This window comes from Sceloporus occidentalis, unplaced genomic scaffold (assembly GCF_023333645.1).
Source record: "Sceloporus occidentalis isolate IW3139 unplaced genomic scaffold, rSceOcc1.0.p SCAF_533, whole genome shotgun sequence".
NCBI classification, from domain to species: domain Eukaryota; kingdom Metazoa; phylum Chordata; class Lepidosauria; order Squamata; family Phrynosomatidae; genus Sceloporus; species Sceloporus occidentalis.
The window spans coordinates 46,523-60,255 of NW_028317513.1; the positions used below are offsets into that span (position 1 = coordinate 46,523).

At 35.8% G+C, this 13,733-nt stretch overlaps 9 non-coding genes across 9 annotated transcripts; 4 read left to right on the top strand and 5 right to left on the bottom strand.

The window, feature by feature from the left end:
- Positions 1-250: 250 nt before the first annotated feature.
- TRNAW-CCA (transfer RNA tryptophan (anticodon CCA)) lies at positions 251-322 on the bottom strand. Its single transcript has one exon. It is a non-coding gene; the product is annotated as a tRNA-Trp (tRNA).
- Positions 323-525: 203 nt separating this feature from the next.
- On the bottom strand, positions 526-598 carry TRNAM-CAU (transfer RNA methionine (anticodon CAU)). Its single transcript has one exon. It is a non-coding gene; the product is annotated as a tRNA-Met (tRNA).
- Positions 599-738: 140 nt separating this feature from the next.
- TRNAG-CCC (transfer RNA glycine (anticodon CCC)) lies at positions 739-809 on the bottom strand. The gene has a single exon. It is a non-coding gene; the product is annotated as a tRNA-Gly (tRNA).
- A 290-nt stretch (positions 810-1,099) lies between these two features.
- On the top strand, positions 1,100-1,315 carry LOC149271222 (small nucleolar RNA U3). The gene has a single exon (XR_016279764.1). It is a non-coding gene; the product is annotated as a small nucleolar RNA U3 (small nucleolar RNA).
- Positions 1,316-1,811: 496 nt separating this feature from the next.
- On the top strand, positions 1,812-1,975 carry LOC149271223 (U1 spliceosomal RNA). The gene has a single exon (XR_016279763.1). It is a non-coding gene; the product is annotated as a U1 spliceosomal RNA (small nuclear RNA).
- An 8,962-nt stretch (positions 1,976-10,937) lies between these two features.
- On the bottom strand, positions 10,938-11,011 carry TRNAI-AAU (transfer RNA isoleucine (anticodon AAU)). Its single transcript has one exon. It is a non-coding gene; the product is annotated as a tRNA-Ile (tRNA).
- Positions 11,012-11,703: 692 nt separating this feature from the next.
- On the top strand, positions 11,704-11,776 carry TRNAK-UUU (transfer RNA lysine (anticodon UUU)). Its single transcript has one exon. It is a non-coding gene; the product is annotated as a tRNA-Lys (tRNA).
- Positions 11,777-12,373: 597 nt separating this feature from the next.
- Positions 12,374-12,446, bottom strand: TRNAS-GCU (transfer RNA serine (anticodon GCU)). The gene has a single exon. It is a non-coding gene; the product is annotated as a tRNA-Ser (tRNA).
- A 361-nt stretch (positions 12,447-12,807) lies between these two features.
- Positions 12,808-12,880, top strand: TRNAM-CAU (transfer RNA methionine (anticodon CAU)). The gene has a single exon. It is a non-coding gene; the product is annotated as a tRNA-Met (tRNA).
- The last annotated feature ends 853 nt before the right edge of the window (positions 12,881-13,733 follow it).

Here is a 13,733-nt window from a genome sequence, read left to right on the forward strand (position 1 = left end):
GGGAGGGTAATTACCCCCTCCCCCTCTGGCCCTGCACGTGCCTCCAAACTTAACTCCTTCCGTGCTAAAATTTCCGCTTAGTCATGCCTTAACCCCTTAAACCGGCTTGACCATGGGTACCTCGTCCGCACTACATTCATGGGGCCCCTCTGTCCAATTCTTTCCCTCCGGGGCTGTTCTTTACTGTTTCACGAGATGACCCCTTCAATACTAAGGTAATGTCACTAGTTTTCATACAAAAAACCGCAAATGACCCCGACGTGATTTGAACACGCAACCTTCTGATCTGGAGTCAGACGCGCTACCGTTGCACCACGAGGTCAGATACTCTTGACATTTTAAAATGTCTTTAAATACAAGGCCCACCTTTCTAGTCTTGCAATAGTATAGTTCGCATAGGCTCACAGTTCTTCCACTGAACCACCAATGCGTTTGCGACACCGAGCTTGAAAACACGACAAGCGGTTGATGGGGAATCAATAAGTGAGTTGATTATACGTGTAGCTGTAAAAAAAAAAAAAGGCGCGCCCTGTGTGAGGATCGAACTCACGACCTTCAGATTATGAGACTGATACGCTACCTACTGCTCTAACAAGGCAAATTCTTCCGGGCTTCTGTTGTTTAAGCTCTTCATACGTAATGCATTGCAACATAGCAAAGAAGAATTTCCTTCAGAATGGGTAAAACTCACCTCGCTTTTCCGGAGACCTGACTTACCAATGCTCTGAAAAAGAAGTTTGCACTGGCCGGGAATCAAACCCGGGTCTCCTGCGTGGGAGGTGAGAATTCTACCACTGAACCACCAATGCAGATATAACACAAGACTTGGAAATCCATAGGGATTCCAGTGGTCGGACAGAAAATGATGGAAGCGGTGGTTGGGAGATCAATTAGTTAGTCCTAGATGTAATGTAAGTTCACATGGACAAAGAACTCAAAGCGTTACGAATTGTTTTTTTTTGTTTGTTTTCATAAGATTCATGCATTGCAAAGTCTTCTTCTCTTTCGGTGTTGTGCGAATGTCTTAGCTTTAGTTTGTTGCTGCAAGCTATATAGCGATGCCTTTTGGTGGGACGGTGTCCCTCGCAGGGCGGACGTCAAGACTATACTTTCAGGGATCATTTCTATAGTGCCCGACCGGAGAAATGTGCTCGGAAGTGGTCAGGCTCGGTAACCATGATGAAGAGTTTGCGTGCGTTCCCCTGAGCGTGAAGCGAGTATCAAGCGCCGTGGCTAACGGCTGCTTGTTGCTTTTGATGACTGTTCCTTTCTTCGCGAGAGCAGGTTAGGAGGGGGAACGCGCAAGCTGAGTGGTTACTTCTCGTAGCGACGCGTTGAGCTGTGCTTTCTGCGGATACAGCCTTAATTGTGTTTGTTGGCCTCTTTCGAGGGCCTTCCTTCTATGCCGTCGTACTAGCTTTCAAGGCAGGCCTACTCTTAACAGGATAGACACCTCGCGAGGGGCTTAATGTTGCCTATGTTTCATGAGCCTTTAATGGAAACGTTCTACGTACCAACATCAAATGATAGCCAAGTCCTGTTGCCCGGCTCGTGCTTTAAGGTCGCCAAGGGGTAAATGCTCCTTCCCCGCCGCGAGGTCCCGCTGATGGGCGGTGCTACCGCGTGCAAATTTTTGTGCTGCAAAGCACTATGGGAATGCTGGATTTTACGAGCGCAGCTTAACACGGGAAGATTTTTCCCTGAAGGGCAACAATGAGGAATTTCCTGTGTGCAGGCACCTTGTCCAAGCAGCTGTTCTGCACAGAGCCAAGTGTTAGAGCAGAAACCCCCACCATCTTCTATGGCAGCTCATACTTACCTGGCAGGGGAGATACCCTGATCACGAGGGGGGTTCTCCCAGGGTGAGGCTCAGCCATTGCACTCCGGCTGTGCTGACCCCTGCGATTTCCCCAAATGCGGGAAACTCGACTGCATAATTTCTGGTAGTGGGGGACTGCGTTCGCGCTTTCCCCTGATCATCCCGGTTTAACGATAGAGCCCGCAGTATCTCCGGTATCAGCTGGTGGTTCTCCAGGCGTGGCCCTTGCCGCTACCTCCTAAGGGGGCTGCTCTAGCGCCTTAAGGCGTGCCTCCTCCGCCTCACCCCGTCTACGCATCCGCTGGGTTAGCCGGCTTTGCCGCTTCCGACCCAGCCTGCGCTCGGCGCCTCCTAGGCCGGGAGGAAGCTCCTTCTCCCTGTCTCTTCTGATGCTCTTGAAAGGCTGGCGACCGCCGCCCAGCAGCCTCCTCTCTTTCCCGGGAACTCGCACCAGGGCTTGCCCTTCCAGAAGCACGCGCCGCCTAGCCTCTCGTGTTAATGACGCTTTATGCTTTGCCAGGAACCGCCTCCGTTATGGTTAGGGAAAAGGGTACCGCCCCAGACTCTTTGCGGCCTCATCAGGTGTTGCTCCTGCGTCAGAGACAATATATCTGCATAAGCCCCACCCCTGGGAGGTCTTAAATGTTAAACGTGTGGTCTCATCACTCACGCTTCTCTGGTTGTTTTTTTTTCCTTCTTGCTTTTCCAAAGCATGCAAAAACGCCATCACAGAGCGTCCTCGGTCAAGCTGCTGATGCTGATGTTCTGCGCTGCCTCGCAGCCTGCCTTGGATGTAATGTATGTTCAGTGGTTGAATAAACGCAATCTAGCCTAGTGTATTGATTATGACATCATAATGATTTAGTTGTCTTATAACTATGATACCGGAAAGGGGTCTTATGATTGTGATGTCATAATGCTATCATCACCTTAACATTATGACATCATAAAGGGGAGTTTTGATTGTAATATTATAATGTTTTAATTGTGTTACCATTATGAGATACTAAAGAGGTGTTTTGATTGTGACATCATAATGATATCATTCTTTTACCATTATGACATAATAAAAGAGTGTATTGATTATGACATCATAATGATGTAGTTGTCTTATAATTATGACACCGGAAAGGGGTCTTTTGATTGTGATGTCATAATGCTATCATCATTTTAACATTATGACATCATAAAGGGGAATTTTGATTGAAATATAATGTTTTAATTGTGTTACCATTATGAGATACTAAAGAGGTGTTTTGATTGTGACATCATAATGCTATCATTATTTTACCATTATGACATAATAAAAGAGTGTATTGATTATGACATCATAATGATTTAATTGTCTTATAATTATGACACCGGAAAGGGGTCTTATGATTGTGATGTCATAATGCTATCATCATTTTACCATTATGACATCATAAAGGGGAGTTTTAATTTTAATATTATAATGTTTTAATTGTGTTACCATTATGAGATACTAAAGAGGTGTTTTGATTGTGACATCATAATGCTATCATTCTTTTACCATTATGACATAATAAAAGATTGTATTGATTATGACATTATAGTGATTTAGTTGTTTTATAATTATGACACCGGAAAGGGGGCTTATGATTGTGATGTCATAATGCTATCATCATTTTAACATTATGACATCATAAAGGGGAGTTTTGATTGTAATATTATAATGTTTTAATTGTGTTACCATTATGAGATACTAAAGATGTGTTTTGATTGTGACATCATAATGCTATTATTCTTTTACCATTATGACATAATAAAAGATTGTATTGATTATGACATCATAGTGATTTAGTTGTTTTATAATTATGACACCGGAAAGGGGTCTTATGATTGTGATGTCATAATGCTATCATCATTTTAACATTATGACATCATAAAGGGGAGTTTTGATTGTAATATTATAATATTTTAATTGTGTTACCATTATGAGATACTAAAGGGGAGTTTTGATTGTGACATCATATTGCTATCATTCTTTTATCATTATGACATAATAAAAGAGTGTATTGATTATGACATCATAATGATGTAGTTGTCTTATAATTATGACACCGGAAAGGGGGCTTATGATTGTGATGTCATAATGCTATCATCATTTTAACATTATGACATCATAAAGGGGAGTGTTGAGTGTAATATTATAATGTTTTAATTGTGTTACCATTATGAGATACTAAAGAGGTGTTTTGATTGTGACATCATAATGCTATCATTCTTTTACCATTATGACATAATAAAAGAGTGTATTGATTATGACATCATAATTATTTAATTGTCTTAGAATTATGACACCTGAAAGGAGTCTTATGATTGTGATGTCATAATGCTATCATTTTAACATTATGACATCATAAAGGGGAGTTTTGATTGTAATATTATAATGTTTTAATTGTGTTACCATTATGAGATACTAAAGAGGGGTTTTGATTGTGACATCATAATGCTATCGTTCTTTTATCATTATGACATAATAATAGAGTGTATTGATTATGACATCATAATGATGTAGTTGTCTTATAATTATGACACCGGAAAGGGGTCTTTTGATTGTGCATCTTGACATTATGACATCATAAAGGGGAGTTTTGATTGTAATATTATAATGTTTTAATTGTGTTACCATTATGAGATACTAAAGAGGTGTTTTGATTGTGACATCATAATGATATCATTCTTTTACCATTATGACATAATAAAAGAGTGTATTGATTATGACATCATAGTGATTTAGTTGTCTTATAAATATGACAACGGAAAGGGGTCTTATGATTGTGATGTCATAATGCTATCATCATTTTAACATTATAACATCATAAAGGGGAATTTTGATTGTAATATAATGTTTTAATTGTGTTACAATTATGCGATACTAAAGAGGTGTTTTGATTGTGACATCATAATGCTATCATTCTTTTATCATTATGACATAATAAAAGAGTCTATTGATTATGACATCATAATTATTTAGTTGTCTTATAATTATGACACCGGAAAGGGTCTTATGATTGTGATGTCATAATGCTATCATCATTTTAACATTATGATATCCTAAAGGGGAGTTTTGATTGTAATATTATAATGTTTTAATTGTGTTACCATTATGAGATACTAAAGATGTGTTTTGATTGTGACATCATAATGCTATTATTCTTTTACCATTTTGACATAATAAAAGATTGTATTGATTATGACATCATAGTGATTTAGTTGTTTTATAATTATGACACCGGAAAGGGGGCTTATGATTGTGATGTCATAATGCTATCATCATTTTAACATTATGACATCATAAAGGGGAATTTTGATTGTAATATACGGTTTTAATTGTGTTACCATTATGAGATACTAAAGAGGTGTTTTGATTGTGACATCATAATGCTATCATTATTTTACCATTATGACATAATAAAAGAGTGTATTGATTATGACATCATAATGATTTAATTGTCTTATAATTATGACACCGGAAAGGGGTCTTATGATTGTGATGTCATAATGCTATCATCATTTTACCATTATGACATCATAAAGGGGAGTTTTAATTTTAATATTATAATGTTTTAATTGTGTTACCATTATGAGATACTAAAGAGGTGTTTTGATTGTGACATCATAATGCTATCATTCTTTTACCATTATGACATAATAAAAGATTGTATTGATTATGACATTATAGTGATTTAGTTGTTTTATAATTATGACACCGGAAAGGGGGCTTATGATTGTGATGTCATAATGCTATCATCATTTTAACATTATGACATCATAAAGGGGAGTTTTGATTGTAATATTATAATGTTTTAATTGTGTTACCATTATGAGATACTAAAGATGTGTTTTGATTGTGACATCATAATGCTATTATTCTTTTACCATTATGACATAATAAAAGATTGTATTGATTATGACATCATAGTGATTTAGTTGTTTTATAATTATGACACCGGAAAGGGGTCTTATGATTGTGATGTCATAATGCTATCATCATTTTAACATTATGACATCATAAAGGGGAGTTTTGATTGTAATATTATAATATTTTAATTGTGTTACCATTATGAGATACTAAAGGGGAGTTTTGATTGTGACATCATATTGCTATCATTCTTTTATCATTATGACATAATAAAAGAGTGTATTGATTATGACATCATAATGATGTAGTTGTCTTATAATTATGACACCGGAAAGGGGGCTTATGATTGTGATGTCATAATGCTATCATCATTTTAACATTATGACATCATAAAGGGGAGTGTTGAGTGTAATATTATAATGTTTTAATTGTGTTACCATTATGAGATACTAAAGAGGTGTTTTGATTGTGACATCATAATGCTATCATTCTTTTACCATTATGACATAATAAAAGAGTGTATTGATTATGACATCATAATTATTTAATTGTCTTAGAATTATGACACCGGAAAGGAGTCTTATGATTGTGATGTCATAATGCTATCATTTTAACATTATGACATCATAAAGGGGAGTTTTGATTGTAATATTATAATGTTTTAATTGTGTTACCATTATGAGATACTAAAGAGGGGTTTTGATTGTGACATCATAATGCTATCGTTCTTTTATCATTATGACATAATAATAGAGTGTATTGATTATGACATCATAATGATGTAGTTGTCTTATAATTATGACACCGGAAAGGGGTCTTTTGATTGTGCATCTTGACATTATGACATCATAAAGGGGAGTTTTGATTGTAATATTATAATGTTTTAATTGTGTTACCATTATGAGATACTAAAGAGGTGTTTTGATTGTGACATCATAATGATATCATTCTTTTACCATTATGACATAATAAAAGAGTGTATTGATTATGACATCATAGTGATTTAGTTGTCTTATAAATATGACAACGGAAAGGGGTCTTATGATTGTGATGTCATAATGCTATCATCATTTTAACATTATAACATCATAAAGGGGAATTTTGATTGTAATATAATGTTTTAATTGTGTTACAATTATGCGATACTAAAGAGGTGTTTTGATTGTGACATCATAATGCTATCATTCTTTTATCATTATGACATAATAAAAGAGTCTATTGATTATGACATCATAATTATTTAGTTGTCTTATAATTATGACACCGGAAAGGGTCTTATGATTGTGATGTCATAATGCTATCATCATTTTAACATTATGATATCCTAAAGGGGAGTTTTGATTGTAATATTATAATGTTTTAATTGTGTTACCATTATGAGATACTAAAGATGTGTTTTGATTGTGACATCATAATGCTATTATTCTTTTACCATTTTGACATAATAAAAGATTGTATTGATTATGACATCATAGTGATTTAGTTGTTTTATAATTATGACACCGGAAAGGGGGCTTATGATTGTGATGTCATAATGCTATCATCATTTTAACATTATGACATCATAAAGGGGAATTTTGATTGTAATATACGGTTTTAATTGTGTTACCATTATGAGATACTAAAGAGGTGTTTTGATTGTGACATCATAATGCTATCATTATTTTACCATTATGACATAATAAAAGAGTGTATTGATTATGACATCATAATGATTTAATTGTCTTATAATTATGACACCGGAAAGGGGTCTTATGATTGTGATGTCATAATGCTATCATCATTTTACCATTATGACATCATAAAGGGGAGTTTTAATTTTAATATTATAATGTTTTAATTGTGTTACCATTATGAGATACTAAAGAGGTGTTTTGATTGTGACATCATAATGCTATCATTCTTTTACCATTATGACATAATAAAAGATTGTATTGATTATGACATTATAGTGATTTAGTTGTTTTATAATTATGACACCGGAAAGGGGGCTTATGATTGTGATGTCATAATGCTATCATCATTTTAACATTATGACATCATAAAGGGGAGTTTTGATTGTAATATTATAATGTTTTAATTGTGTTACCATTATGAGATACTAAAGATGTGTTTTGATTGTGACATCATAATGCTATTATTCTTTTACCATTATGACATAATAAAAGATTGTATTGATTATGACATCATAGTGATTTAGTTGTTTTATAATTATGACACCGGAAAGGGGTCTTATGATTGTGATGTCATAATGCTATCATCATTTTAACATTATGACATCATAAAGGGGAGTTTTGATTGTAATATTATAATATTTTAATTGTGTTACCATTATGAGATACTAAAGGGGAGTTTTGATTGTGACATCATATTGCTATCATTCTTTTATCATTATGACATAATAAAAGAGTGTATTGATTATGACATCATAATGATGTAGTTGTCTTATAATTATGACACCGGAAAGGGGGCTTATGATTGTGATGTCATAATGCTATCATCATTTTAACATTATGACATCATAAAGGGGAGTGTTGAGTGTAATATTATAATGTTTTAATTGTGTTACCATTATGAGATACTAAAGAGGTGTTTTGATTGTGACATCATAATGCTATCATTCTTTTACCATTATGACATAATAAAAGAGTGTATTGATTATGACATCATAATTATTTAATTGTCTTAGAATTATGACACCGGAAAGGAGTCTTATGATTGTGATGTCATAATGCTATCATTTTAACATTATGACATCATAAAGGGGAGTTTTGATTGTAATATTATAATGTTTTAATTGTGTTACCATTATGAGATACTAAAGAGGGGTTTTGATTGTGACATCATAATGCTATCGTTCTTTTATCATTATGACATAATAATAGAGTGTATTGATTATGACATCATAATGATGTAGTTGTCTTATAATTATGACACCGGAAAGGGGTCTTTTGATTGTGCATCTTGACATTATGACATCATAAAGGGGAGTTTTGATTGTAATATTATAATGTTTTAATTGTGTTACCATTATGAGATACTAAAGAGGTGTTTTGATTGTGACATCATAATGATATCATTCTTTTACCATTATGACATAATAAAAGAGTGTATTGATTATGACATCATAGTGATTTAGTTGTCTTATAAATATGACAACGGAAAGGGGTCTTATGATTGTGATGTCATAATGCTATCATCATTTTAACATTATAACATCATAAAGGGGAATTTTGATTGTAATATAATGTTTTAATTGTGTTACAATTATGCGATACTAAAGAGGTGTTTTGATTGTGACATCATAATGCTATCATTCTTTTATCATTATGACATAATAAAAGAGTCTATTGATTATGACATCATAATTATTTAGTTGTCTTATAATTATGACACCGGAAAGGGTCTTATGATTGTGATGTCATAATGCTATCATCATTTTAACATTATGATATCCTAAAGGGGAGTTTTGATTGTAATATTATAATGTTTTAATTGTGTTACCATTATGAGATACTAAAGATGTGTTTTGATTGTGACATCATAATGCTATTATTCTTTTACCATTTTGACATAATAAAAGATTGTATTGATTATGACATCATAGTGATTTAGTTGTTTTATAATTATGACACCGGAAAGGGGGCTTATGATTGTGATGTCATAATGCTATCATCATTTTAACATTATGACATCATAAAGGGGAATTTTGATTGTAATATACGGTTTTAATTGTGTTACCATTATGAGATACTAAAGAGGTGTTTTGATTGTGACATCATAATGCTATCATTATTTTACCATTATGACATAATAAAAGAGTGTATTGATTATGACATCATAATGATTTAATTGTCTTATAATTATGACACCGGAAAGGGGTCTTATGATTGTGATGTCATAATGCTATCATCATTTTACCATTATGACATCATAAAGGGGAGTTTTAATTTTAATATTATAATGTTTTAATTGTGTTACCATTATGAGATACTAAAGAGGTGTTTTGATTGTGACATCATAATGCTATCATTCTTTTACCATTATGACATAATAAAAGATTGTATTGATTATGACATTATAGTGATTTAGTTGTTTTATAATTATGACACCGGAAAGGGGGCTTATGATTGTGATGTCATAATGCTATCATCATTTTAACATTATGACATCATAAAGGGGAGTTTTGATTGTAATATTATAATGTTTTAATTGTGTTACCATTATGAGATACTAAAGATGTGTTTTGATTGTGACATCATAATGCTATTATTCTTTTACCATTATGACATAATAAAAGATTGTATTGATTATGACATCATAGTGATTTAGTTGTTTTATAATTATGACACCGGAAAGGGGTCTTATGATTGTGATGTCATAATGCTATCATCATTTTAACATTATGACATCATAAAGGGGAGTTTTGATTGTAATATTATAATATTTTAATTGTGTTACCATTATGAGATACTAAAGGGGAGTTTTGATTGTGACATCATATTGCTATCATTCTTTTATCATTATGACATAATAAAAGAGTGTATTGATTATGACATCATAATGATGTAGTTGTCTTATAATTATGACACCGGAAAGGGGGCTTATGATTGTGATGTCATAATGCTATCATCATTTTAACATTATGACATCATAAAGGGGAGTGTTGAGTGTAATATTATAATGTTTTAATTGTGTTACCATTATGAGATACTAAAGAGGTGTTTTGATTGTGACATCATAATGCTATCATTCTTTTACCATTATGACATAATAAAAGAGTGTATTGATTATGACATCATAATTATTTAATTGTCTTAGAATTATGACACCGGAAAGGAGTCTTATGATTGTGATGTCATAATGCTATCATTTTAACATTATGACATCATAAAGGGGAGTTTTGATTGTAATATTATAATGTTTTAATTGTGTTACCATTATGAGATACTAAAGAGGTGTTTTGATTGTGACATCATAATGCTATCATTATTTTACCATTATGTTTAAAGAGAATCCACCGTTAATGCCTCCTGTATTCACGAAAACAAATAACATACGTGCAGAAGAATCGAGACACCGCCGCCTCTAAACAGAAGCCCGCAATCCGCGGATGTATGGTAATGCATAGATGTCCAGACATTTCCTGAATAACTGATATAGTTGTATCTATACAATGCATCATGCAAATAAGGAAGTCATTTCATTTGCAGAAACATAGGCAAAACAGCATGGCCCGTACAGGCATCGAGCCTGCGACCCTGGCGTTATTAGCACCACGCTCTAACCAACTGAGCTAACCGGCCATGGTGGCTAGCTTGGCGATACAGAGGACCGTGGAAAAAACTCTATAGTAAATGAACGTTTAGCATCACCTATCAACAGTCTCAAGCTGCAAAAGAAGCATGCCCTGCATGAGGATCGAACTCACAACCTTCAGATTATGAGACTGACGTGCTACCTACTGCGCTAACAAGGCAAACGCTACTGGGTGTTGCTTGTTGAAGCTCTTCATACGTAATGCGTTGCAACATAGTCAAGGACAAATTTCCTTCAGAATAATAAAGGCATCTCGCTTTTCCAGGGACCTGTTTTACCAACGCTCTAAAAAAAGTAGTTTGCATTGGCGGGGAATCGAACCTGGGCCGCCCGCGTGGCATGCGAGAATTCTACCACTGAACCACCAATGCATCTGCGACCGCTGACTTAAAAATCCATAGAGATTCGTGTGGTGGGAATGAAGATTTCTCCCCCTGAACAGAAAGTTATGGAAGCGGTGGTTGGGGGATCACTCAGTTAGTTGCTTATACGTGTAGCTGTAAATGAAGCATGCCCTGTGTGAGGACCTGACTCTCGACCTTCAGATTATGAGACCGACATTGTGGAAATGGTTGTCAACCAGAAACTCAAGGTGTCCTAGATGTAATGTAAGTGCACGTGGACAAACTCTGTGACTGATAGCCAGCTTCAGGTCTGGCCCAAGACCAATGCCCAGCGAGCCTGGATAGCTCAGTCGGTAGAGCATCAGACTTTTAATCTGAGGGTCCAGGGTTCAAGTCCCTGTTCGGGCGCTGCTCGCTTTGTTATGCTAAAACCATGAGTTCATCGCTGTACAATGAACATTGGAAAGCTTTACTTGACTCAAAAGATAGTAGATAAGCGGGACGGCTTCCCTGCAAATGTTTTAGATATGCCGAATGGTTCTTACCTGCCAAAAAATGTCTCCTGTATCTATGTGTAAAGAAACAAGATCATTTATAATGTCACCCCCTTTTCTTTCTAGACCTTAGACCAATGGTGCACACACCAGAGTTTGAAGGATATTGAATGTTTAAAGAGAATCCACCGTTAATGCCTCCTGTATTCACAAAATACAGCAACAGGGTTCAAGTCCCTGTTCAGGCGCTACTCACTTTATTATGCTAAAACCATGAGTTCCTTTGTTGTGGTGTTTTTTCATGTATCACCAATTCACTCAGTGCTTCTCACAGTAGTTTCCCCGGGTTAGTTTACATTTTCATCAGCCAGGGGAGTGATGTTTGCCCCAACCACTGCCTATTAACACAACTACCTTCATGTAGCCCATCCAGGGAGGTTCCCCAGAAATGCATTATCTGGAATGTGACAAGAACTTTAGCAACAGAAGCCATAAAGAGCAGAAAAGCAAGCGACAAGGATGGGATTCGAACCCACGCACAATGGATTAGCAGTCCATCACCTTAACCACTCGGCCACCTCGTCAAGATGAATGCACTGCTGTTGGCTCACTCTTTGTCCATGTGAACTTACATTACATCTAGGACTAACTAATTGATCTCCCAACCACCGCTTCCATCATTTTCTGTCCGACCACTGGAATCCCTATGGATTTCCAAGTCTTGTGTTACAGCTGCAATGGTGGTTCAGTGGTAGAATTCTCGCCTCCCACGAGGGACACCCGGGTTCGATTCCTGGCCAGTGCAAGCTTCTTTTTCAGAGCATTGGTAAGTCAGGTCTCCGGAAAAGCGAGGTGCGTTTTACCCATTCTGAAGGAAATTCTTCTTTGCTATGTTGCAATGCATTACGTATGAAGAGCTTAAACAACAGAAACCTGGAAGAATTTGCCTTGTTAGCGCAGTAGGTAGCGTATCAGTCTCATAATCTGAAGGTCGTGAGTTCGATCCTCACACAGGGCACGCATTTTTTTTTACAGCTACACGTATAATCAACTCACTTATTGATTCCCCATCAACCGCTTGTCGTGTTTTCAAGCTCGGTGTCGCAAATGCATTGGTGGTTCAGTAGAAGAACTGTGAGCCTATGCGAACTATACTATTGCAAGACTAGAAAGGTGGGCCTTGTATTTAAAGACATTTTAAAACCTCACGAGAATCTGACCTCATGGCGCAACGGTAGCATGGCTAAATCCAAATCAGAAGGTTGCGTGTTCAAATCACGTCGGGGTCATTTGCGTTTTTTTGTATGAAAACTAGAGACATTACCTTAGTATTGAAGGGGTCATCTCGTGAAACAGTAATGCTTTCAATGAAGAAAAAAGAGAAAAGACAAAGATAAGCATTTTATTGTATAAAGTGGTGATACTGGAGCAGGAATAACATCTGAGCATAGGGGAGTGATGTTGGGCCACCCCTCTCAGCTGCTAATGTCCTCTTGTCTGATCACCACCTACCCTTTTGACCCTATCCCCTTAGCAATCTTTTAACCTCTCTTTTTCCATTGGTGTGCTCCTATCGCCCCTTCAAAGATGTCCTCTTGTCTCCCATTATAAAAAGCATATATATTATATTATAGTATATATCTATATACCTTTGTTGTGGTCTTTTTTCATGTATCACCAATTCACTCAGTGCTTCTCACAGTAAGGGTGATGACAAAACTACAACTGTCAGGCAATCGACATACCCAAACACTACATAAAGCGGGCTCTGCTCCAAAGACATCCCGATGTAACTGCTGTCCTCCCTTCCCTCTCTGGACTGGGAAGCTGTCAAGAATACTCTTTAATAACGCTTCCCCGGGTTAGTTTAC